The 24,425-nt window shown below is 43.8% G+C and overlaps 1 protein-coding gene and 1 pseudogene across 2 annotated transcripts in view; both read right to left on the bottom strand.

Moving 5' to 3' along the window:
* SPECC1 (sperm antigen with calponin homology and coiled-coil domains 1) overlaps positions 1-18,691 on the bottom strand; it is a 307,237-nt gene extending 288,546 nt beyond the window's left edge. Inside the window, exon 1 of one of the 2 annotated variants that reach the window (XM_077163993.1) lies at positions 18,672-18,691. The gene's annotated coding sequence lies outside the window, so the exon portion shown is untranslated. Of the gene's footprint in view, positions 1-17,941; positions 17,999-18,671 lie in introns of those variants that run through there. The other variant, XM_077163991.1, reaches the window with a different exon arrangement.
* A 3,860-nt stretch (positions 18,692-22,551) lies between these two features.
* Positions 22,552-23,694, bottom strand: LOC143687235 (large ribosomal subunit protein uL6 pseudogene; annotated as a pseudogene).
* Positions 23,695-24,425: the final 731 nt, after the last annotated feature.

The following is a 24,425-nucleotide window of genomic DNA, read 5'->3' on the forward strand; positions in this document are numbered from 1 at the left end:
GTCCGGTCCTGTGAATGTGATCCTATTCAGGAATAGGATTTTTGTAGACACTATTAGTTAAAATGAGGCCAAACTGGATTAGTTTGGGCCCAAATCCAATATGACGGGTGACCTTATAAGAAGAGGGAAATTTGGACACAGCCAGTGGGAAACAGAGAGACGTAGGGGAGAGGGCCATTTGCCAGTGAGGTAGACAGGCGCACGCGTAACCAGCAAGCCACCAGCAGAAGCCAGGAGAGGGGCCGGGGCAGGTCCTTCCCCACAGGTTGAAAGGAAGCCTGGCCCTGCTAGCACCTCGACTTTGGACTTCTGGCCTCCAGGACAATAAGAGAATAAAGTTGTGCTACTGTAAGCTACCAGGCCTGAGGTGCTTTACGGCAGAGCCTCAGGAAACCAAGGCAGCCTCAGAATCTTCTCTAGGGAATTTTCTAGCACCATCAGCCTGGTGCAGGGCAGGGAGCTCAGGCTCTACTCAGCTCCCAGCCAGTGGCCTCCTGGGACCCGGCCTGGGGCCCTAGGAGATGGGACGAGGTGTGAGAATGCCCTCAAACCATATTGTGCTGTATTCCTGGGGGGGGGGGGGGGAAGCAGATGAAACTGCGGGAACAGTGAGGTTTCTGGGTGGGAACTTTGCTTCTATAGCTAGAGTCTTTGATTTATGACCTGTCAGCTGTATTGAAATCTGTTTTCATTACTATTCAATGCACATGGAGTTCCCTTTCTGTTATTTCTGACCTCAACAAAATGTGACCAACAATAGATGGGCATTAAACTATGACAATTCATGGAAATGAATGAGATGATCCCAGCAGGGCCCCATTTTAGCAGTTACCATGGTGACATGAATGGCTATTTAAAAGTGATTTCTTTAATTAACGTGATCTTATTAGATACATTATATTAACACTAATGAAACCATGCGGAAATTTCTTTTTTTCTTACTTGAATTTTAAAGAATAAAGAAATTAAGTAGTAATAATTTAGCTAACACTTATTAAACAACGACTATATGTCAAACACTTTTCTTTGTTTTTGTTTTGTTTTGTTTTGTTTTAGTATAAGTTGTTATGTTTAATCCTCAAAAGATGACAACAAGCTAGGTTTTATTTTTTCCCTCTGGGAAGTTGAGGAAAATGGGGATCGGGAGGTTATATGATTTTCTCAAGGCCACGCAACCTAAGTGTAGAAAACCTAAGATTTTCACAGGATCTTACCTAACTTCACAATCCAGTTTCGTTCCCCCATTGATGTGTTCTACCACAGAACAGGCAATCAATAAGTACTTGTTGAATTAATAAATGAATGAACAAGTTCAAAGGAAGAAAAAGCACTGAAACAAATGCTATGGAAACATACATTTCAAAAAGAAAACAAGCTCAAACAGAATTTAAATTGAAAGTATGTTTAAAGAAATACGTAAATGCTTTTTTGGGACATATCATGGTATGTTTTTCCGTGTATACTATTTTGGTAAAGTTTCTTGCAAATGTGCAAGATCAAAATAAAAAGGATGTGCTCCTATAACTCTAACATAGTGTTCCTCCTTGCCAGCTGCAGGTAAATCTAAAAACATGGTATTAAGGTTTTTTCTAGACTATATCTACAGCCAGGTTACTCAGCTAAAGGGGGATGTTTACCAAGGTAAAACTATCAAATATAAGCCTAAATTGGGTCACCTGGTGTCAGTAAAGTCCAGTACTACAAAAAATATCCTAATTCCTCTTCCAATCCTGCAAATTCATGTCCTGTATTGCTAGAGAGTCAGGATAAGAGAATGTAGTACAACCAACCAAAAGTCCTTCTTTTATCAGCAAAATCAATTGAAAGCAAGTCCTCGTGTCCCAACAATGAATATTTAATTAGGTCCATAAGAATCATCTACAACATCTTATTTTTTAAATCTTCTAGTATGACTTCTCTCCAAAATAAATAATTTTATTGAATTAGTTATTTTTCAAATACACAAGCCTAATTTTTTTAAGTGTGATATTGATGCACAAATAGATCAGGGAAGAGACAAACCAAGAATTAGGTCCAAACACATATATATGGCAAAGTTGGCATTCCAAAAGAAATGATGGTTGTATTCAATAAATGGTCTTGAGACAGCTGGATGGACATATGGAAAAAACAGTAATTGGACCTCCTCTTACCACCAAAAGCGACACCATCAGTACCAAATGCTTAAAAGGAAAAACTGAAAAAACATAATTAGCAGGATAAAATGCAGGAGAATCTTGAGAGTCTTAGAGTAGAGAAGATCTTTCTATTTATAATATAAAATCTCAGGAACCATAAAAGAAAAAAAAATCAACTACATACAAGCCAAATCTTTCAGCCTATGTAATCACAGCACAAACCCAGTTAAATGAACGCTGTTGAATGAGCTGGGAAAAACAGCTTACTCATCTCCAGACAAACAGCTAATATTCCTATACATAAAGGGTGCCTATAAAACCAAGAAAAAAACATCATTACCAAATTTAAAATGTGCAAAGGTAATAGCACAGAGAAATTGGCTCTGCAATGTATGATAAGATGCTTAACATCATTTTTAATAAAGAAAATGCACATTAAAACTGCAAATATATTTTACCTATCAGAATGGCAGAAATTTAAAAGGTTTGGTAAAGCATTGTGTTAGAGGGTGTGAGAAAATTGGCACTCTCATTTCTTGCTAGTAGGATATATACTGACAACTTCTATAAAGTGCAATGTGCCCGTATGTATCAAATTTACAAATAAATATATCCTTTGATAAAGCAACTCCCCTGCTAGGAACGCATTCTATAGATTTATTCTTCCCAGGGATGCCAAGTCAACAAGGGGTGGACACGTGGTAGTTCGGTTCAGATGTCAACTTGGTCAGGTGAAGGTGCCTAGTTCTGTTACTGTGGATATGAGCCAATGGCATGTGAACCTCATCTGTCGCTGATTACATCTGAGTCGGCTAGGAGGCGTGCCTGCTGCAATGAATGATGTCTGACTTAATTGGCTGGTGCTTAAATGAGACAGCGCAACATAGCACAGCCCAAGCAGCTCAGCATACCTCATCTCAGCAGTCGCAGCTCAGCCCAGGCCTTTGGAGATGCAGAAAGAAATCACCCCAAAGTTGTTAGAACCCAGGGGCCTGGAGAGAAGGCCAGCAGAGATCACCCTGTGCCTTCCCGCATAAGAAAGAACCTCAGTTGAAAGTTAGCTGCCTTTCCTCTGAAGCACTGAACATTTTTCACTAAATAAATCCCCTTTTATTAAAAGCCAATCCGTCTCTGGTGTGTTGCATTCTGGCAGCTTTGGTAGACTAGAACAGAAGAGTTAAAGCGATGACAACTGGAGATGAAAAGGACAAAAATGGAGGGAAAGAGTTACACCGTTACATGACAAAAGTTACAGGAGATACAGGAGGAAGTAAGGTTGAAAACAGTGAAACAGAGGACTCACTTGAGAAAAAACACATTACGATATGGAAAGAAACAAGGATGACGGTGATTAGAATGCTGTTATAGATTTGGAAAATATGGAAGACAAAGACCTGATACACACACACAAAAAGCGAGGCCTTCTGCAGTCTTCTACACAACATCAGATGTCAGAAGACAAAAGAGCAGTGTCTACAGGATGCTGCAGGAGAAAAGTGATCAGAACTTCCCCAACGAAACAGAGCAGGCTACAAGAGCAAATTCACAGGCACAGCCACAAAGCTACAAAGTACAAGATCAACACCAAAAAATCAGTGGTATTTCTGCACATCAGCAATGAATAATCCAAAAAGGAAATTAAGAAAATAATTCAATTTATAATAGAACTTTTTAAAAAATCTGAAAATAAATTTAACCAAGGACATAAAAGACTCACACACTGAAAACTACAAAACATTGCTGAAATAAACTATATAAATAGAAAAACATCCCATGTTCATGGATTGGAAGACTGAACTGTTAAAATGTCAAAACTGCCTAAAGTAACCTACAGATTTAATGCAACCCCTATCAAAATTTCAATAGCATTTTGGGCAGAAATGGAAAAACAGATTCTCAAATTCATAAGGAATTGCAGGGGCCCCAAACAGCCAAAATAATACTGAAAAAGAACAAAGCTGGAGGACTTCCTGATTTCAAAACTTACTACAAAGCTACAGTAATTAAAACAGTGTTGTAATGGTGTAAGTATACACATACATACCAATGGAATAGCTTTAAAGTCCACAAAAGAAACCCATATATCTATGGGCAGCTGATACTCCACAAGTGTGCCAAGAACACTCAGTGGGGAAAGAACAGTTGCTTTGACAAATGGTATTGGGACAACTGATATCTACATGCAAAAGGAAAAAGTTGGGCCCCTCCCTCACACCATACACAGAAAGAATAATACAATTGCCTATGTATTGACATAGAAAGAAGACTGTTCTATGAAAACAGAGCCAAGCAGCAGTGCAGAGTGAGCACAGTAAATACGAGCAAATTTCTGAAAACAATTATATATTTTATATTCTAGTGGGTGCTCAGAAAAGATCTGGAAGAATAAAAACAAGACAGTTGGGAATATTGGGGAATTTTCTTTCAGGGTGAGGCATCTCTATTGTTTGCAATTTCTATACCAAGCAAGAATTATCTTTTGTAAAAAGAAACTAAGTGTAGAAAATGAATTATATACTTAAACCTATGTATGGGTCTGAGGAATCCCAAACTTTTGTCATATACACACAGACATGTACCAAATACCTCTAACTCTGCCTGTGGGGATAGAATAAAAGTTTTCTTCCCAACCATAAAAAAAAAAAAAAAAATCACACACACACTTACATACAGCCCTTTCCTGGCTAAATACCATGTTTTATATTTTAGTTTTCCCTTTTAGTCTCTATTCCTTCCCTCAAAATGTAGGTAATAAATAAGTTCCCCCCTAAAATTTTAATGTATTTCTGCCTAAATAAACCCACTTGAAGTAAACTGGAAAAAAACCAACTATAACCATATAGTCCCATTATCATTATACATTCCAAACTAGACTCAGCTTATGTCTACCCTTTCATTTGGAACTTATAAAATGTCACACTGCAACTCCCTTAAATAAAAACAAACCCCAGGATCTGATGTTAGGCTTCCTTCATTGCCACTTATTAATGACTAAGTTCTATGTTTATGACACTTTTATTATGATAAAACGTGTTTTCATTTAATTACTATATACCAAAGGTTTTTCTCATTGCACCTCAATATTTAATTTGTTTAGGATATTGTCACATCCCTTTTCCAGACAAAAATGAGGAAAAGAGATTGAGCAATTGACTTAAAACTCACAAAGCAGTATAATAGGAGCAAAAGAAAACCGCATGTCTCCTCTCTACAGGCTCAATCCTAGTTTTCTGTAATTCACCCCCAGGTTGAACCATAAAGCTTTCAAAATCACCTTCAACAAAATTCAAAGTGCATCTTACTGCCTTATTACTATCTAGTAAGAAAAGCCTCAGATGTTTAGTTACAGCCTTTTTAATATGCTGCATCCAATAAAACGCTTTCCATTCAGCAAGAGAAACTAGTTCTGGAACATTTACTAATTCGTCAGCAGTCTCTGAACAATTCCACTAGGCAACGTCTTTCCAGATCCTTCTCTATTCTCTAGAGTCAGAAAATTAAAAAATAAAAAAAAAAAATACTTGGCTTATATAATGAATAGCTTATGAACGTGCTTGGCACAGTTCAACTACAAATAGCGTGCTAAACACTGTGAATACAAAAATGAAAAAGGCATTGTCCAGAACCCCAAGAAATCCAGCCTGACAGGGAAGACACAGGCACACAGGTGGCCTCTGGGCACCATCTCCAGTGCCCGGATCTGAACGAGAACCTACGTCACCAAGAAGAGAGTGGCAGTTGGGACTGTGACCCGCCACTGTGTGAGTTCACAGTGGACTCTCCCACTCACCTCTCTGAAGAACTTACTACCTCCCTGAGGACCATTTCCAGCTGAAAGGAAGCAGGGCTCCTGAAGGAAGGGCTGGGCCCAGGTGTGCCACCTGAAGTGAACAAGGTGAGTGTGGGACCTGCTGGGACCCAGGAAGCAAGGAGGGGCCCAGAGACTCAAGGCCTTGTGAATGCGACTCACGTCGCTGCGTGGTACACACCAGGTGCCGGCGTGGGAGCTCTCACGTTGTGTGTGTATCATTGCACACACGAGAGAGTGGGGGACACACACGTGCGCGGTCAGGGAAGCCCGGCTGGCCTGTGCCCAGAGGGACGACCCGCAGGGTACCCAGTGGCAGCGGGGGTCGCCTACGCCGGAAGCCACACGGCAACAGGCACAACCCACTGCCACCACGGCGTGTGTCAGGCGAGCACGATTTAAGTAAAAGAGGCCGGATAAGGGTCAAGCTATATGACTCCAAAGCCACCTTGCCCAACAGGCAGAGCCATGACACTCGAAGGCTGCCGAGCGGGTGGCTTTGGGGAATGGGCGGGACTCGGGATGAGAGAACAAGGGGCCTCTGGGACGGTGTCAAAGTTCTGTTTCCTGATCTGGGTGATGCCCGCACCAGTACCCCACCCCCCGTCTCCCCCCCCAGCCCCGCCCATAACCTGTACGTTCCACTGTATGTGTCACACTTCATTAAAGGGCTTCTAAAAAAACAACTAAAAGTTCCGGTTTAATGGACACAGGATGGAATGCAAAGGAGATGCATTTGGCCTATCTGGGACAATCTGAACAAAAAGAATAACGACAGTAATGAATATATAATACATGGTTACATATTCACACTAAAACAAAGGGAAAAGGACAGGGAGAATAAAACTCTCCTTTACCGAAAAAGACCAGCTAATAAATAAGTAAGAAATGACAGAATTAGAAAAATCACCACTTGGTAAACCCCAAAAAATTCATCAATAGATGCTAAATCATTGAGCAAAAGGTTGTTGGGGACAGGGTGCCATGTGATTTCAGCCTTTAACCCCACAGATGACTTATTAATTACAAAAGGTAGGCTCGAGCCTACCATGAGCAAAACTCGGGCACCCTAACATGCTCTTCATGTGATGTGCTGAGTCAAGCAGTGTCACTTGTGGAACTTTCTTGTCAAAACTGTTCATTTGAAACTAATTCATGAGGAAGAACTCGATACATTCAGAATGTGAGACACTCAACCAGACAACCTGGCTGACTTCTTAAAACAAACAAACAAACAAAAACACCACAATATCATTTTTTAAAAATCCAAAACAAAGCCCTAATTCTTAAAAAATAAAAAGCCAAGGGGTGGACTTCCACTTCCTAGAAGGTGAAGTAGACATACTCTTCCCTATTCTTGCCCCACACAACTAAACACCCTGGAAGTTCTAAATGAAGCAAACATAAGACAACTGAAAGGTGGCTGGGTGGTGGGGAGTTTCCTGGGTTTTCTCCTGGCCTTATTTATCCCAGACTTAGCTGGGGAAGTTGGCAGCCTGGAAACCCCACGGGGTGCAGGAAGAAACAGCCCTACAAAAAGCCAGCTCTCTCCATAGCCAAAGGAGCAGGAAAGGTACAGCCTTTAGCAAGACCAAAAACACCTAGCTGGCCACTGCTCTACTGTAACCTAACACACAGAAAAAGCTGTGCCCTCTGCCCATTCAGTGAAAGCCAAGTGTGAGCCTGGATTCCCATCCTCAGAGGACATAAGCAGGTGCCCCAGCACCCAGAGAAGATGGCCTCACAGATGAGTGCAATCCCAGAGTATTGCAGTCCACCATAAAGCAAGAACCATGTGAAGAAGGAACATGAGCCCTGGTTGTCTCCTGATGCCTTCTACTGACACTGTTGGTCAAGACGGAAGAAATGCCAACATCGGAATTTGCAGAAGGTATATCCCAAGCTCAAAAGAAAATACTTGAAAGCACTGGGAGGACATCAGTGTGTGAAAAAGCACAGGCACAAGTAACTCGGAGTCAAAAAGGATTCAAAAGAGAAACTTGGGATGCTGAACAGAAAATAAAAAGTATTAGCAAAGTCTCTTGATTTGGAAAAAATATGGAACTATTAAACTTTACCCCCAGGGAAACCCCTGATACTGCCTCAAACATTCGGGACTTCCAAGTTAAATGGCCAAGCCCTTGATCTTGAGGCTTGCTCTTGTGAAGCTTATGTATGTAGTGGAGAAGCCTAGCCTACCTCTAATTATGCCTACGGAAGGACCTCTTTTGTTGCTCAGATGTGGCCTCTCCCTCTCTAAGCCCAACTCTGCAAGAAAAATCATTGCCCTGCCTCCTACTGGGACATGACATTCAGGGTTGAAAGTCTCCCTGGCAACGTGGAATACAACTCCCAGGAATGAGCGTGGCCCTCACACCATGGGATCAGCAATGCCATTCAGACCAAAAGGGGGGAAAGAAGCGTAACAAATAAGGTATCAGTGCCTGAGAGAGCTCAATTAAAGTTGAGAGGCTAGAAAATGTTACTTATCACGGTTTGCTAAACCCCAACCAAAACCATTCCTGCCAATCCTAAAGAACACCTAGGGCTTTATCTGAGGTTCTACAAAGGTTCCATGCACTATGACTGCTTTCCAGAAACCTACAACCTCCAAATGGGTCCCTGGACCAGATAAGTCCTGAAACCCAGAGGGCCCAGACTCTCATATTATCAACAGCCTTTTCCAATATGAAAAACCTAGAATGGGCATAGCCCAAATACCTCTAAAGATTGGGAGAAGGATCAACGGAGAAGGTGGAGTTATAACAGAGAAGATAGGATTTAACCAATGAGTATGATAGCTGAATCATTCTATTGATAATTGTTTTAGTCTCCAGCGTCTTGGAGCAGCTAGAAGTAAAAACCTAAAATTGTGGAAGTGTAACCCATACCAAACTCTGAAGTCTGTTCTACAACAAATTGTTGTGGTGTGCTTTGAAATGTGTTGCTTAGATGTTATTTTTCACAATAAAATAAAAGAGAAACTCTGAATGCAAAGAAGTTTTAGATGTCTAAATAATTCTAAAAGATCTTTTAGTAAGTCTACAAGAAAACTGTGTCATGATTTAATTGACAGTGGTTTTTTTTCTTTCTTAAAATAATTGTTGTAAAATTGATGGCTTCTCCCAATGTAAAAGCCAAAAAAAAAATAAAATAAAATTGATGGCTTCTTAGATTTGCTGAAATCAGGTATTTGTTAGACACTTACAATGCACTGGAGATATCATGTTGAATGAAACAAAAACCAAGCTCTCGTGGAGCTCATACTTCCTTACACCTCCAGAGAACAACGGGGGCCTTTCCCTCCCAGTTTCATTGCCAACAATCCAAAGGAAAGTGACTAGCCTGGGAAATGATGTGATTTCCCTTGGAAAACTCTTTGGGAACAGGGGTTGTGAATTTCTATGATTGGCCCCGTCTGGGTTACGTGCCAATCTCTGTACCCAAACTGAAGTCTATTCCTAAAAGAAAGGAGCAAGGGTCACTGAAGAAACAAAATTTATAATTGTTTTAATGTCCATCTTTCCCATGAGACTGTGAGCCCACAGAAGTAGGTTCTCTATCAGGAAAACAGAACTCAAGGAGGTGGTGTGATAGAGGGTACTTAATATGGGATCTGGTTACAAGGCTTGGGAAAAGACTAAAAATCCAAATGGATGATGAACCAACCCAGAAATGGGCAACAGTGGCCACCTCTACCACCCCTAGGCCTGGAGGGACAAACCTCTCCCTCCTGCCCTCTAGCCTCCCATCAGTACCTCACGCTAGCCAAACTCAGCCAGAAGCAGATGAGGGGGCTGCAAAAGGAAGTCTGCACGAGGGTTATGCAAAGGTAGCTCAGTGTTAGAATTTCGCCTGCCATACCGAGACCAGTGTTCGATTCCCATAGCCTGCCCATGCCAAAAAAAAAAAAACAATTAAAAAGAAGTCTGCACAGGGTGGGCCACAGTGGCTCAGCAGGCAAGAATGCTCACCTGCCATGCCAGAGGACCCGGGTTCGATTCCCGGTGCCTGCCCATGTAAAAAAAGAAGTCTGCACAAATCAGCTACCTCCAATATAAAGAAGAGAAAGGTATGAGTGAGTCTGAGGGTAAAGAGGTAAATAACCTGTGTATTGCCTTATTATCTTGGTAACTCCAGCACCTAACACAGTACCTGGTTCTTAAGAAGGGAATCAAGTAAGTATTGGAAGAAGCTGAGAGTTACCACTGAAATGCAATAATAATGATGACATAAGTAGAGAGCTACTGGACAAGAGAGAAGAGAATAACTTAGCCCCACAGAGTAAACAAGAAGGAATCCACAAAGACAGGAGGAATGAAAGGTTACAGAAATGTGCCAGAGAAATAAAGAAGAGGAAGTTAGCGAGGCAAACGAAACTGCACTTGGCACATAACAAAGACCCAGGATACAGAAAGTTTAAGAAATGATATCATGCTCTCAAGGGATATCGAGATTCAAAGTCAGATTCTATCCAGAGCTTTTTTTAGTATTTCTCGAGAGGACTGTACAGTTTTCTACTTTGACAATTTATATAACGTATTAAGCTCTCATATGTCCTAACACTAAGACAGTCTTGAATTTCTAGAAGAAACCTAATTGGTCCTAGCTTATTATTCTTTTAATAATCTGCTAAATTCATTCTGCTATTTTATTTAGGATATTTGCATATATGCAATATGGAAAAGTGGCCTACAGTTTTCTTCTGTGGGCTTCTACTGTTTTCTATCAGGGTTATTTTAACTTGGTGAAATTACTGCGGAGGAACCTTCCTGTGTTTTCATATTTTCTGACTCAAGAGCATGGGAGTTGTCACTATTCACCTTTGATTATTTAAGCAGTCATGATTCGGTGTGTGGGTTTTTTTTACTCTCAATTTCTTTTCTGTGATATCTGCCACCCACTTTTCGGCTGCTTCCCACTCCTACTACCTCTTTCTCAATTTGCCCTTTGCTTGCTGCCATGAAACACTGATCTCTAATTTCCAGCTATACTGACCTCAACTCTCATAGACACTGTAAATGACGTACAAAATGGCCCACGCTCCACACATACCCCCAAAGCCATCCTGCGAGATCCTCCTTCCCCTTGATTTTAGTTATTACCTTCTGTATTAGTTTGTTAAGCTGCCTGAATGCAATACATCACAAATGGAATGGCTTTTAAAAGGGGAACTTCATATGTTGCAAGTTTACAGTTCTAAGCCTATAAAAAAGTCCAAACTAAGGCATCCAAGGAGAGATACCTTAATTCAAGGAAGGCTGATGGGTCAGGACACCTCTGTCAGCTGGGAAGCACGTGGCTGGCATCTGCTGGCCCCTTGCTCCTGGGCTCTGTTGCTTTCAGCCTCTGTTCCTGTGGGGTGCCTCACCTTGCTTTTCTAGGGCTGGCTTTCATCTCCCAGCTTCCCTTGGCTCTCTCCAGGTTTCAGCTTGCTTAGCATCTCCTGGGAAAGCAGGCAGCAACATCTCCTGGGCTCTAAGCATCACCAAACATCTGTGTCTCTGATCTCCAAGTGTCGACATCTGTGTCAGCTCTGAGCTCTCTCCAAAATGCTTCCTTTTTAAAGGATTCCGGAAACTAATCGAGACCCAACTGGGAATGGGCAGAGACACATCTCCACCTAATCATAAGGTCACACCCACAATTGGGTGTGCTACGTCTCCATGGAAATAATTGAATCAAAAGCTATAATAATATAATTTGAATCAGGATAAAAAGAAATGGCTGCCCCACCAGATTGGACCAGGATTAAAACACAACTTTTCTGGGGCACATAATAGTTTCGAACTGGCACTGCCTTGTAGAAAGTCCTCTCTTCCCCTCCAGGCTCCACTAGTTTCCAGCTCCGGCTGCTCCCGGGCTTCTCTCTCCGTCTGACTTTCACTCTGCTCACAAAGGCCTCCAGTCATCTGGATTAAAGTCCAACCTGGTGCACTGGGCCACACCTTAGCTGAAGTCCCATCCTGATGGGATCCTGCTCCCCCACGGGGTCACACGCACCAGAATGCGCCCCAAAGCCAAGAGCACGTCGAAACAGTTCAACCCACCCCAGCTGTTCACAGCAAGAACCAGCAAACTTCCATGGAGGGGCCAAATGTGGACCAGATGAAGGGGACACACACAATTACATACTGGCCAAGGCTACGCTAGTGATGCAAGAACAGAGCCGAGCAGCTACAAGGACACCGGCTGGCCCACAGAGCTGAAGATTTACTTACCTGGCTCTTAGTTTTCAGACCCCTGGTTTAGAGGGTAGGCTGGCCTGTAGACTTGTCTAAGCTATTGACTTCTGTTGTGCATCAAAATAAGACGCAGTCCAGAAGAGGCTGCAAACAATGAGCTATTCCTGCTAAAGGAGGGTGCGTACATGCGGCCTGTCAGTTCCTATTACTGTATTAACACTCATTCAATGGTGTCATGAGATGCCGCTTCCACGGCTGTGTTCTCACCTCCGAGTCCATTCGCCCACACGACAGTTATGTTCATCTGACATCTCTGGGAACGTTACTGCACTGCTGCTTCATTTGCAAGGCTCTGCTTCACAGACAGCAGGGGCTGAAGGTAAACTCAAGCGCCTGCCTGGACCAGAAAGGCAAGTAGGTGAGTGAGGCCGGCCTGGTGAGGAGCTGGGGAGCCCAGCCTCCAGCTCATGAAGGCATCAACAGAGCCCACACAGCCAGAGATCTCCGGAGAAACAGAAGGAAAACACTCCCAGGGAAGCCTTATGAAACGAGAAGCTAGGAGAGAAAGCTAGCAGATATCACCACGTACCTTCCCAGCTGACAGAGAAACCCTAAACATCATTGGCCCCTTTCTTTGGCGTTAAGGTATCTTTCTCTGGATGTCTTCATTTGGATATTTTCACAGCCTGAGACCTGTAAACTTACAATTAAATAAATTCCCCTTTTTAAATTTATAGAAGAAACCTAATTGGTCCTAGCTTATTACTCTTTTAATAGTCTGCTAAATTCATTCTGTTATTTTATTTAGGATATTTGCATATATGTGATATGGAAAAGTGGCCTACAGTTTTCTTCTGTGGTGTGTTGCATTCCGGCAGCATTAACAAACTAAAACAGGAGTCACACTGGGTGTCTCTTGCCAAAAAAAGTAGACAGGCAGATGTGGTGGATTCAAAGGCCAGATAACAGTAAGGAAGAGAATGAGGCACCATTCAAGTAACGTGACACCATCTACATAAACTAAAAGAACAGGCATACCCTCAAGAAATCAGTATACCATAAAACCCAGTCATTCTGGGTATACATCCAAAGAAAGTGAAAATAGGGTCTCAAACAAATACTTGCACACCAATGTTCACAGCAGCATTATTCACAATAGCTAGAAGATGGAAGCAACTCAAGTGTCCATCAACTGATGAATGGAGAAACACAACATGGTTTCTCCACTCTAGGGAATATTATTCAGCCCTAAGAAGGAATGACATTCTGAGACACACCGCAACAAGGATAAATCCTGAAGAAAGTGTTCTCGGTGAAATAAGTATGGCACATAAGGACAAATATTGCATGATGTCACTTACATGAGACATCTAGAAATAGAAAAGTCCCTAAGACAGAAAACAGATTAGGGGTTACCAGAAATGGGAAAAGGGGAGTGGGAGGTTTTCACTTGGTGGGTATAAAATTAAGTAAATGAAACTAATTTCTTAAAATTAAATTAAATTAAAATTAATTTAAAAAGAGAAATGCCTTTAGACTGCATGACTAATTACTTAAATAACTTTTTTCTTTCTTAATAATTAGTAATTTAAAAATATATGCATACCAAATGGTACATATTAAGAATATATACAACAAAAGGATATCTATTAAACAGTATATATTAGATATAAATGAGATAGTTGGGGACAGAGGGACAGGAATGAGCATGGGGTACTGACATGACATGGTCTGTGTGACCAAATGAACAAATGAACACATGAAGAGACAAATAAGACAAGGCCAATGGACCAACGATGATGATGTGCTAGTAACTCAACTCCCCAGGCCTGAGGTCTAAACACACATGGACAGGAAAGGAAAAGTCAAGACACTAGATACAGGCTGTAGAATTAGATAGAAAAGAGGGTTTGACACTTTAAAGCCACACAGGTTGAGTGTCCTCAAAAAGCCTTTCAACCCCAAACCTTTCATGATACCACCTGCCCCTCGGGAAGACGTAACTCAGACCAACAACTCGAGCAGCCAATGTCAGCCGGGTGCCCTACATCAAAGACCAGCTAAGTGCTAAGCAGAGGACAGAAGGAAGAAGAGACTGTGCCCTAGTCCCTTTTAGCCACTCTTGCAAGCAATATGACAAGGCACCAGCTCTAAGCAGGTCCCCTGGCTAGGGTGGTGTAGGTGTGTAACTAAACACGCTCTGCTCTTCAACCTTCAAGGAACTGGTGATCATGGAGATGAAACTCAGACAGAAGCGAAGTTAAGCAAAAAGAAAACAACTATACAATATAACCATGGGGGAGAAGCAAGTGACAAAAGAGCACATGAGCAAAGCCAAGGTCAGAGACCCGGGAAAAAGGACTGACATGCTGGATGACAAGACACCTTCCATCTTAACGTGACCAACGACCAAGCAAGAGGGAAAACAATTCTCAGCGGGTGAGTGGGTGCCCCAGGCCCTGCTACTGGCCTACCTGCCCCGCCACGTAGCCCATGACACCCTTTGGGTGCTGCCAAAGCCTGGAAATGGGTCTTTACCCCTAGTTTGCACCTTAATACTCACAAAGCTATCTCCCCTCAGAGAGGGCACAGAGCACTTGACAATCTACAGCCGAATTCATTTCCCGGTACAGGATCCAACTTTTTCTGAGGGAGACTTTGCAGAAGAGAAGTAACACAGCAGATGGGAGATGGCTCCCCGTGCAAGGCTGACACCCGGGAACTTCTGTTCCCACCATTTCCTGACAAGGCTGGCCCATGGCGCCCGAACTATGTGTACAAACAATGTGGTGTGCTGAGCACCTGCTTTCCTTCCGGGAGTCTGGCACTGTGGGCTGTGCCAGGCAGAAGAAGCCTACGTGGCCGGGCTCTATAAAAACCCGGGACATGGACTGTCTAAGAGGCTTCCCTGGTAGAAAACATTTCAGATGCATCACAATTTATTGGACCAAGATAATGGATTATCCACATGCTTCTGCCTTCCCTGTGGCCTAAAATTCAATTAAACGGCAGAGATATTATTTGTAAAGCACTAAATTGATAAGACAACTGGAAAGCAAGAAATAGTGCCAATGGCCAACTGAAACTTCTAAGAAGTTTCTTGTAGGTAAAAAGTACTCAGAACCAGACTGTCCGAGAAAGCCACAGGCGGACAGCACTAGCTCGGGTGGAGGCTGCTGTGCAGCTGAAAATAACGGCGGGTTCCGGGCTCAGGATCAGTAGATGGAAAAGGTGTTAGGGATGGAAGCCAGTGTGGTGATTTGCTGTGAACTCTTCCCCACCACCTGTGCTAATGAGCCCACAACGAATCCCCTCACCTGAAATACACATGCCACTCAGCAACACATCACAACTCCGCAACAATCCCCAGGGGCAGGCTCCAGCAGATGGGAAAACAGGAATTTCCAAACCCCAACACAATGGCTTAAGGACCGATTGATTAAATAAGCGATCTAAGTTTTCAATTACAAAAGCTAGAACTTGAACAAAATAAGCAGAATGATAAAGATTAAGAACAGATATTAAGGACATAAGCCAATAAAAATCAGCAAGATTAACTCACCAGCCAAAATATGATTTTTTGAAAGAACTAATAAAATAAACAAACACTAAGACCCACATAAAAAAGAGAAGAAGTGCCCCCCCAAAAAAGAGAGATCGAGACCTATTAACAAGAGGACATACCACAGATAAGACAGAGATTTTTATTATTTTTGACAAGAGAATACTACATGTAGCATTATGCTAATATATTTTAAATTTCAATAATTTTCTAGGCAAATATAAAGTAATAAATTGACCTTAGAAATAGAAAGCCAGGGTGGGCCACGGTGGCTCAGCAGGTAAGAGTGCTTGCCTGGCTCAGCAGGTAAGAGTGCTTGCCTGCCATGCCTGAGGACTCAGGTTCGATTCCTGGTGCCTGCCCATGTTAAAAAAAAAAAAAAAGAAATAGAAAACCCGAGAAAATCAATAGTCATGGGAAAAACTGAAAAGGGAGTCAAATACAGATAACATCTTTGGAAAAAACACCACCAGCAGCCTAGACAGTTTGCAGACAAGTCCTGCCAAACTTGAAGGAACACATAATGCTTTTGTTCTAGAGCACAGAAAATGATGCAAAATTTCCCAACTTAGGACATGATAAACCTAGAAATGAACTCGGATGAAAATGAGGGGCACTCTATACCAATCTCACTTATAAATATACAACACCCTAAGGAAAATGTTAGCTAATGAATCTATCAAAAACGCACCACAACCTAAAAGTGCCTTTTAGATAATGGCATGATTTTAGAAACCAAAATAATGCAGCAATATGCTAATAGTTTTAAGAAGGAAAAAGTTCATAGTCCTGTCAATGACTATTATACAAGAGCATGAGAAAAAAAATCGACATACATCTCTGACTTTTCCAACTCTTAGTAAATCAGACATAAATGGAAACATATTATGTCATGAGATGATAAAGAAAATAATGGAGAAACACCGAAAGCATTTCCCTAAAACCAAGCCCAACAAGGACGTCTTCTTCAACCATGAGGGAAGAGAAGAGACAAGTACAAACCCTGCAGAGAAGTAGCTGTCGTTTCTCTGAGCCTCTGGGACTGTCTCCCTACAGCAGCTGAACAAAACAACTGGAAATCTATTAACATTGACACCGAGTCCGGTTGTGGCAGGTCCGGCTTCTGATCTGGTCTTAGCTACCAAATGAAATGGGCTTGCTTGGAGAGGGAGCCATGCAAAGCCATTTTTAGGGTAAGATATGCGCACTGACAGCTTAGCTTTGGTTCTTCCCCCACCCCATCTTAAATAGGGAAATTACAGTCTTTGAAACTGGATAAGGAAATCTTTTGAAACCAAACCAAAGGGTTGAGCTGTGACTACTCAAAAACACTTTATCTCCTGCCTCCAGCGACTGCAGTGACCAATAGATAAAAAACACTTCAACCAGCCCAACGTAATCTTCCGACAGAGGGCAAGGAAGAGCACCTTCACCAACACGGGTTATTCTTTTTCTCAAACCGTATACTGCTATTACATAAACTTACGTGGTGGCAAATGGAGCTCTCGCAAAAATAATAATAATAATAATAATAAGGCATTTAGAGTCAAACTTTCTTTGATAAAAAAAAGCGCATAAAGCGAATTTTATTTCAAAGCTCTCTGGGGGAGAAGGGGCTCACTGCTGGACGCGCGTCGGGCTGCGCGGCACCCCGCAACCCCAGCCGCAAACGGTCTCCAGGACGCACAGGTGCGCTGCGGGGCCCCGCGCGCTCACCTGGGGCTCGCGCAGCCCGCGCCCGCCGAGATCCGCCCAGCCGCGGAGACCCGGCCCGGGAGCACCGCGCACGCCGGGGCTGGCCAAGGGGTCCCCGGCCCCCGGCACCGCACAGCATCCCAGGACAGCACCGGCAGGGGGCCGGAGGCCCGCGGAGCGCAGCCCCACCGCGCCCACGCACCCGTCCCGCCGCGGCGAGGGCCGCAGTCGCCCGGAGCCACCTGCCCTCGGGTGCGGGTGTCCGCGCCACCCCCCCAGCCCCGCAGTAGGGGCCACCCGCCGCTGCCACCTGCGGCACTGACTCCGCCGTCCTGGGGCCGGGCAGGACAGCGGCGGGACGTCCCGCCGGGGGCGGTCCGCCCACCCCGCCGAGGGACCCCCGCGGCGGGCGCGGCAGGCGCGGCTCCCCCGGGGGGGTGGCAGTCCCCGCGTCCGGGCGCCGGGACCCCCGCCTCCCCGCGCTCGCCACCGGACCAGCCTCAGCCGCCGCGGAGGCTCCGAACGGCGGCCGGCCGGTACGCCCCCCACTCACCGGCCCCGCGCGGCTCCCACTCGGCTCCCGCGGCGCCGCCGCAGCCCGGAACCCGCAGCCCACAGCCCGCAGCCCGCAGCGGCCGCGGCTCCCGGCGCTCACGGATGCTCGGCGCAGGGTCCCCGGAATCCCCGCGGCGCCTCCGCCTGCCGCCTGCAGGGGGCGCGCGCGAGCCGGCGCGGGGCACCCTGGGAGGTGTAGTCCCGACCGGGCCCCGCCCCCCGCCCCGCCCCCGCTGTCTCGGCTCCCATGCGGGGCGCGCCTAGCCCGGCCCGGGGACATCGCGTAATTCTGCAGCAGCGCGTCCCGCGTGTGGGGCCTCGGGCCCGCAGCAGGCTCTGGAACTTGCTAGAGATGCACGCTCTCGGACCTGCCCGGCTGCTGCTGAGTGGAAACACGCGGCGGGGCCCAACGGCCCGCGTCCTCCCAGCCCCGCGCTGCTTCTGCTGCCCTCGGGCCGCCGCTCCCGCCGCCCGGGGCCGCCCCGACCACCGCCTGCAGGCGCCCAGGCTTTCCTGTCTCGCTCCACCCCGTGTCCCGGTGCCCACCCAGCGTCTCCGCAGATGCCGCCTAGGCCCCTGGAGCTCAGCAGGGCCAGGGTCAGACTCCGGGCTTCCCCTCCCTCCTTCCCTCCCCATTCCCTCCCCCCTCCCTTCCCCCTCCCCTCTTCCCTCCCTCCCTCCCCCCTTCCCTCCCTCCATTCCTCCCTTCCCTGCCCCTCTGGCCTTACCTTCCTCCGTCCCCCTCCCTCCCCCACTCCGGCCTTCCCCTCCCTCCGTCCCCCCTTCCTCCCTCCTGTCCTCCTCTGGCCTCACCCTCCCTCCCTTCCCCTCCTTCCCCCTCCGGCCTTCCCCTCCCTCCCTCCTTCCCTGTCCCCCTCCCCTCCTACCCCTCCGAAGGAGCCACGCCTGCAGGACCTGGGTGAGCGGAGCCGGCTTCCTTCTCCCAGCTGGGAGTCGACCTGCTGCTGAAGCAGGGCTGTGGTTTTAGATAGAGTAACTTCTGCGTGTTTATGCCAAGAGTCCATTTGAGAGGAAACTGCTGGATATTCGGGAGAGAAAAGACATTTAATGCTCTGTTCCTGAGGAGACTCAGTGTGTGAAGGGAGAGGTGGGCCCAGACCAGTGGTCCTCAACCAGGGTAGCCTCTCGCACTGTCTGGACACGGTGTGGGTTGTCGCCCTGGGGTAGGAGGGACAGTGACCTGGCAGGGAGAGGCCAGGGCTGCTGCTGAACATCCCGGAGTGCCCAGGACAGCCCGGCCACAAGCACTCACCTGGCCATAGGCACTCACCTGGCCACGAGCACTCACCTGGCCAGGAGCACTCACCTGGCTCAGAACCGCAAGAGCTGCGTCTGGGGAACCCTGCGCTCAGCGCACACCTCTGTAGTAAGGGCCTGAGCAAAGAGGGGCATGATGTGATTTGGTAGAGGAAAGTCAAAGGAGTTTCCTCGGGGAAGGAAGAGGGGAAAGTGCGTTTGCGTGTGTGCGTGTGTGCACGCGCGTGTGTGTCACATATGGAGGTAAGGGAAGGAGAGGGGTGATTAGTTGGAGGAATTACTGGGTTCGGTGGTCTGGGAGTTCTGGTGGAGGTCAGAGCTTCATTTGCCCTTCTGGAGTCCCGAAATAAACCAAATGAGGAGGAGATTCTGGTAAGGGAGTAGGGGTGGCAGTCCATGGCCAGGTTGGGGTGTGATAGTGAGAATGACGCTCCAGGGGCGGGAGGCAGGGCCGCAGCGTGCAGCGCTGCCCCCGCGGGCCGGTAAGGAGAGGAGCAGGCAAGGTCCTGGGGAGTGAGGACACCCAAGAGCCAAAGGGTCAAGGTCATGCACGTGGGCGTGGAGACCATCCTGAGCACAGTAGGACTTTTGCTTTTTGCATCACTGCAAAAGGTGTACGTTCATCAAGAAAAGAAAAATGATAACCCACTCAAGAAAAATATCAAGTAGGGAGAAGGTGGTAAAGCCAAATGCGTTCCTGAGCCTTAAGGAAGCAGGGTTTTTGACAAGAGCATGGGGGAGGCAGGGTCTGACCCTTTAGAAATGTGGTGTTCTCTGAGGTCTTTGTTTCAGTGGAGGCAGAGATGGAGAAGAACTCACAGAGCTTGAGGACACAGGGGCATTTGCAGCTTATGGGGCTGAAGTTCCAGACGTTTCTGAGCCAGGAAGGGAAGGGGTTGAAAACGGGGCAGCAATGGAGAGTCATATTAGGAGCAAGAAGTACTGAGCATGGGGGAAGAAGGAGTGGGGTTGTGTCTTATATCCTGGATGTTGACTGGCAAAGACAGGGATGAAAAATGAAGGCTGAGCATCAAGGCCAGAGAACGTACCTCACTCCATAGGGCAGGGGTGGAGAGGCATCCCTGCTGTCATCTCGGGTCTCTGGATGGGGGCTGGTGAGCCCTGTGACAGCAGATTTCCCATACAGAAATAATGACTCCCTAGTAAAAAATCCAATGTATTCATGCATTAAACTTACTTGATGTTATGTATGTAAAATCCAATTTATTCCTGCAATAAACTTATTTGCCATGTTATATAGGTAAATATTATATATATATTTTTAATATGCCACCTGCTTCTGTTGACTAACATTTTATTTAGAATTTTACTGATTGATACTCAGACCTGAGAGTGGGTTATAGTTTTCTTTTTGAGTATCTAATTTTATTGTATTTGGCTTCAGAATACATATTGTGCTTGTGTCATAAAAATTCGAAAGCTTTTCTGTTTTCCTTTTACTCAGGAACAATTTAAGTAGCACTAAATAAATCTCTTTTTTGAGAGATTATTGAAAGCTGTTACCAACAGTTTTCAAGAACTTTACATTGTTTAAGAAATAAGAAAAAAAATCAACAAAATGGTACAAAACCACATTTGACCATTATAATATGCATTGTCTTTTCTTTTTACAAAGGTTGAGTTCAGCAAGAAGCTAACTTGTTCAAGTGTGAATGAATAACTTCTAAAATTGTAATTTGATTCACGTTTTCAAATAGAGTTGCGTTGATCCATGTTACATTTGTGTGCTAAACGTGTATGCTTTTTAGTTCAAAGTTATAATATTTTTTAAATTTGTTAAAGTTCAACAACCTGAAGATTGTTTATCTAGATGTAAATTTTTATTTAAAAGTTGCTTTTACAAAAAAGAGAAAAAAAAAAGTCTGGACCTGATGCTTTTTGGGGGAAGGGTAACTTTCTAACAACCTTCATTTCTTCTGTGGTAATTTCACAATTTAGATTTTTAATATTCTTCTGTAGTTAAATTTGATAAATCATATTTTCCTTAAAACAAATTATCCATTTCATCCAGATTTTCAAATGCATTTGTATAGAATTGAACAAGTAGCTTTTGTGAACCTTTCATTTCCTCTTACTTTCTTATTTTGTGTAATCTTGCTTCTTCATTTCATTAATTTTTAATTTTTTTCAAAGAACTGACTCATTTTTTAGTTCTGTTGTTTTGGGGTTTTTGTTTCCTAATTCATTAATTTCTGCTTTATATTTATTCATTTCTTTTTTCATATTTCCGTAGGGATATTTTTGGTAATCTTTTTCTAGCTTCTTGAGTTGGATGCTTAATTTTTTAATTATTTTTGTTATCCTAAATATGTATGGTTATGACTTTTCCTTTAGATCTATAGCCTGTCAATTCTGATGGATATTCTTTTCATTATTGTTATTTTGTAGATACTATAAAATTTGGTATTGATTTGTCTTTGATGTAGAGTTTTTAAAGTTTGAAGTGAGAATGTGAGACCTCTAAATTTTCCAGGTGTTAGGGTCTTTGTTTCTGATTTTGTTAATAATTTTTAGTTCTTTTTCTGTGTTCAGAGATCAGTGTTGTCTGTGCCATTTTATAGTTTTTTAAATATTTGAATTTTTCTCTGTGGCCTAAAATAGGGACAATTTTTGTGACTGTTTTATGGGCATTTGAGAAAAATGTGTATTTTCTGTTTTCAGCACACAATTTTGATAAGTATCAATGAAATATAACTTATCTATTAGGCTATTTGGTCTTCTATGTTATTAGATATATCATGATCTGACATAATCCGAGAGAAATGAATTAAAATCTCTTACTATTATTTGTTTTAATTTCTCCTTATTTCTCTGCAGTTCTATTTTATGAATGATGAAACTATGTTGCCTAAATTGTCATCACTCATACATTGTTGGGAACGGGCCCTTCATCCTTATAAATTAACCTTCCTTTTCTCATTTAATGTGTTTGGATTTTGCCCTGAATATAACCTTGTCTGATATTATGACAAGCCTCCTTCATTATGTTTGCATTAGACCAATACATCTTTCCTTTTTTTTTTTCCATCTTTTCCAAGTCAGTTTATTTAAGGTGAATCCCTTGAATAGGGCATCCAGTTTTGAATTGTGATTCAATCTGAAAGTTTTTCTTTCCTCTAGATGTATTGATATGACAGTTATATTTCACTATTATTTGTCTTATGTTTTTTTTTCAACAGATGAACTTTATTGCATCTTAAAATCAAATGGGAGGGGGTTCGATTCCCCGTGCCTGCCCATGAAAAAAAATGAAAAATAAAAAATAAAAAAATCAGTTAGGGGAGTGCATGGGTAATTCAGTGGTTAGAATGCCTGCCTTCCATGCAAGAGACCCGCGTTCCGTTCCCGGGCCATGCACGCCCCCACCCAAAAAAAAAAAAACCAAGTAAGTCTGGCATCTTGTTGTTTCCACTGCTGCATAACTCCTTAGATCTTATTCATCAGCCTACTGAACTGTTTCTTTTTCAGAGACGTAGACACCATCCAAATTTTTTCTTAAATCCTTATTTTTAACTGTTGTGGCTGGCAGAATCAAAGCAGCTGAATTTTATACAAGTTCAATGTCATTTCCTCCAAGAATTAACTCCTGTTTCTGGGCTTGAGATACTGAACAGGCCACACCTGGCCTCATACGAACCCTGTGGATGTTTTTTTTTCACCCAAGAAATTTTGATTTCCACCAGGGCCCCCGTCTCCTGCTAACAACAGTGAGGGGAAGTGAGCAGGCACAGACCTACCTCATCCTGTGAGGGAAGCACCGGGTAACGCCCCAGCATGGCCTCACCATGACTGCAGATAGCGCACACTGCGGCCAGCTCCTTCCTGTTTCCCCACCATCTGTCAGGCCTCTTCTTTTTCTTCCCGAGTAGACTGAGTTCTGCATCGATGTGATTGAAGTCCCTCTGCATAGCTCTTCGGAGCCTGTCCCAATAACTGCGTCCTTCAGCCTGATGGCAGCATTTCCTGGCACATGGACAGCCTGCTGGCTGAGAATGGCCTTCATTCTGGCAGTAGACACTGCCAAGGGCCCAATGATCTCATGCTTTCACAGCCTTCTCAATCCTTTTTTACTTTTAAATTATGTACTTTGGGTTTGCTTTGCCATGTTTTAGGTGTGTTTCTTCTGATAATTTGGAAGGCTTGTGTTTTCATTCACGTGGTTGCCATTATAACCATAGCTTCATATAATCCTCTATTTCTTTAGATAATTTCTGCCAACTCCTTGTTCTAAACAACAGTGACATAGTACATTTTCTTTTTCCTTTACCCATACTTCTCTTCCTCCACACCCAGTGTCAAATGATTTTATCTTACTATTTGCTTTAGTACCATTAGTTATGCTTATACACGCTTCCATTACTTGATTTCTATCAGCTTTGATCCTTGGCTGTAAAAGATGAAGGAATCCTTGTGATTAAACACTTCTTTTTTTGCTTTCCCCTCTCTACCCAATTTTTGTTAATTATACCGTTTTCCCACATTTCTGGGTATTTAAAACCATACATGCTGCTCTGTAACTTAATCCCACATTTATTAGTCCTCCTTGTCCTTCAGTTAAACAGAATCTGAATTTACTACTAGTTATTTTGCTATAGGGTTGTTGTTGTTTTACCCACTCAACTTTGAGTAGACTGAAGATCATGCTTCAGTAATTTCTTCCAGAATTTATGGAAACAAAATGCTGTGTTTTGGTTGTGGCCCGAACCTTTGAATTGCTACTTGGCCTATCCTTTCTTCCTATGAAGCTTTCACCATTCAAACATGACAGACTTGGCAAAATCCTAGTTAGGTTGAGTCCTGCTTGCCTCCACTCTGTCATCTTTGTATGAATCAAATGTTTTTTGTTTGTTTTTTTAAAAGCATTTTTTAGCTAATCTTCATGAAAAGCAAAGTCCTTAGAACCGTTCCACCAATTAAAGAAAATCCTTTCTAAGAAGGTGCGTTTCTTTATCAGAGCTGTGTCACCTCAACCTTTGGGCCTCTGTTGGGAAAGTAGAAGCAAGTCTCAAATAATGCCTTTTTAATTGTATCCTCCACTATTATAGATATAGGACAATATTCTATCACACTTCTGTGAATGTAAAATATTTTATACCTGCTTTATGATACACAGTAATGACCATGCTATATTAGACCTGTTTTTAATGGCATTTTTCTAGAATTTTTTCTTTCCAGGTGATGGT

The sequence above is a fragment of the Tamandua tetradactyla genome, chromosome 6, assembly GCF_023851605.1.
Source record: "Tamandua tetradactyla isolate mTamTet1 chromosome 6, mTamTet1.pri, whole genome shotgun sequence".
Classification (NCBI taxonomy): Eukaryota; Metazoa; Chordata; class Mammalia; order Pilosa; family Myrmecophagidae; genus Tamandua; species Tamandua tetradactyla.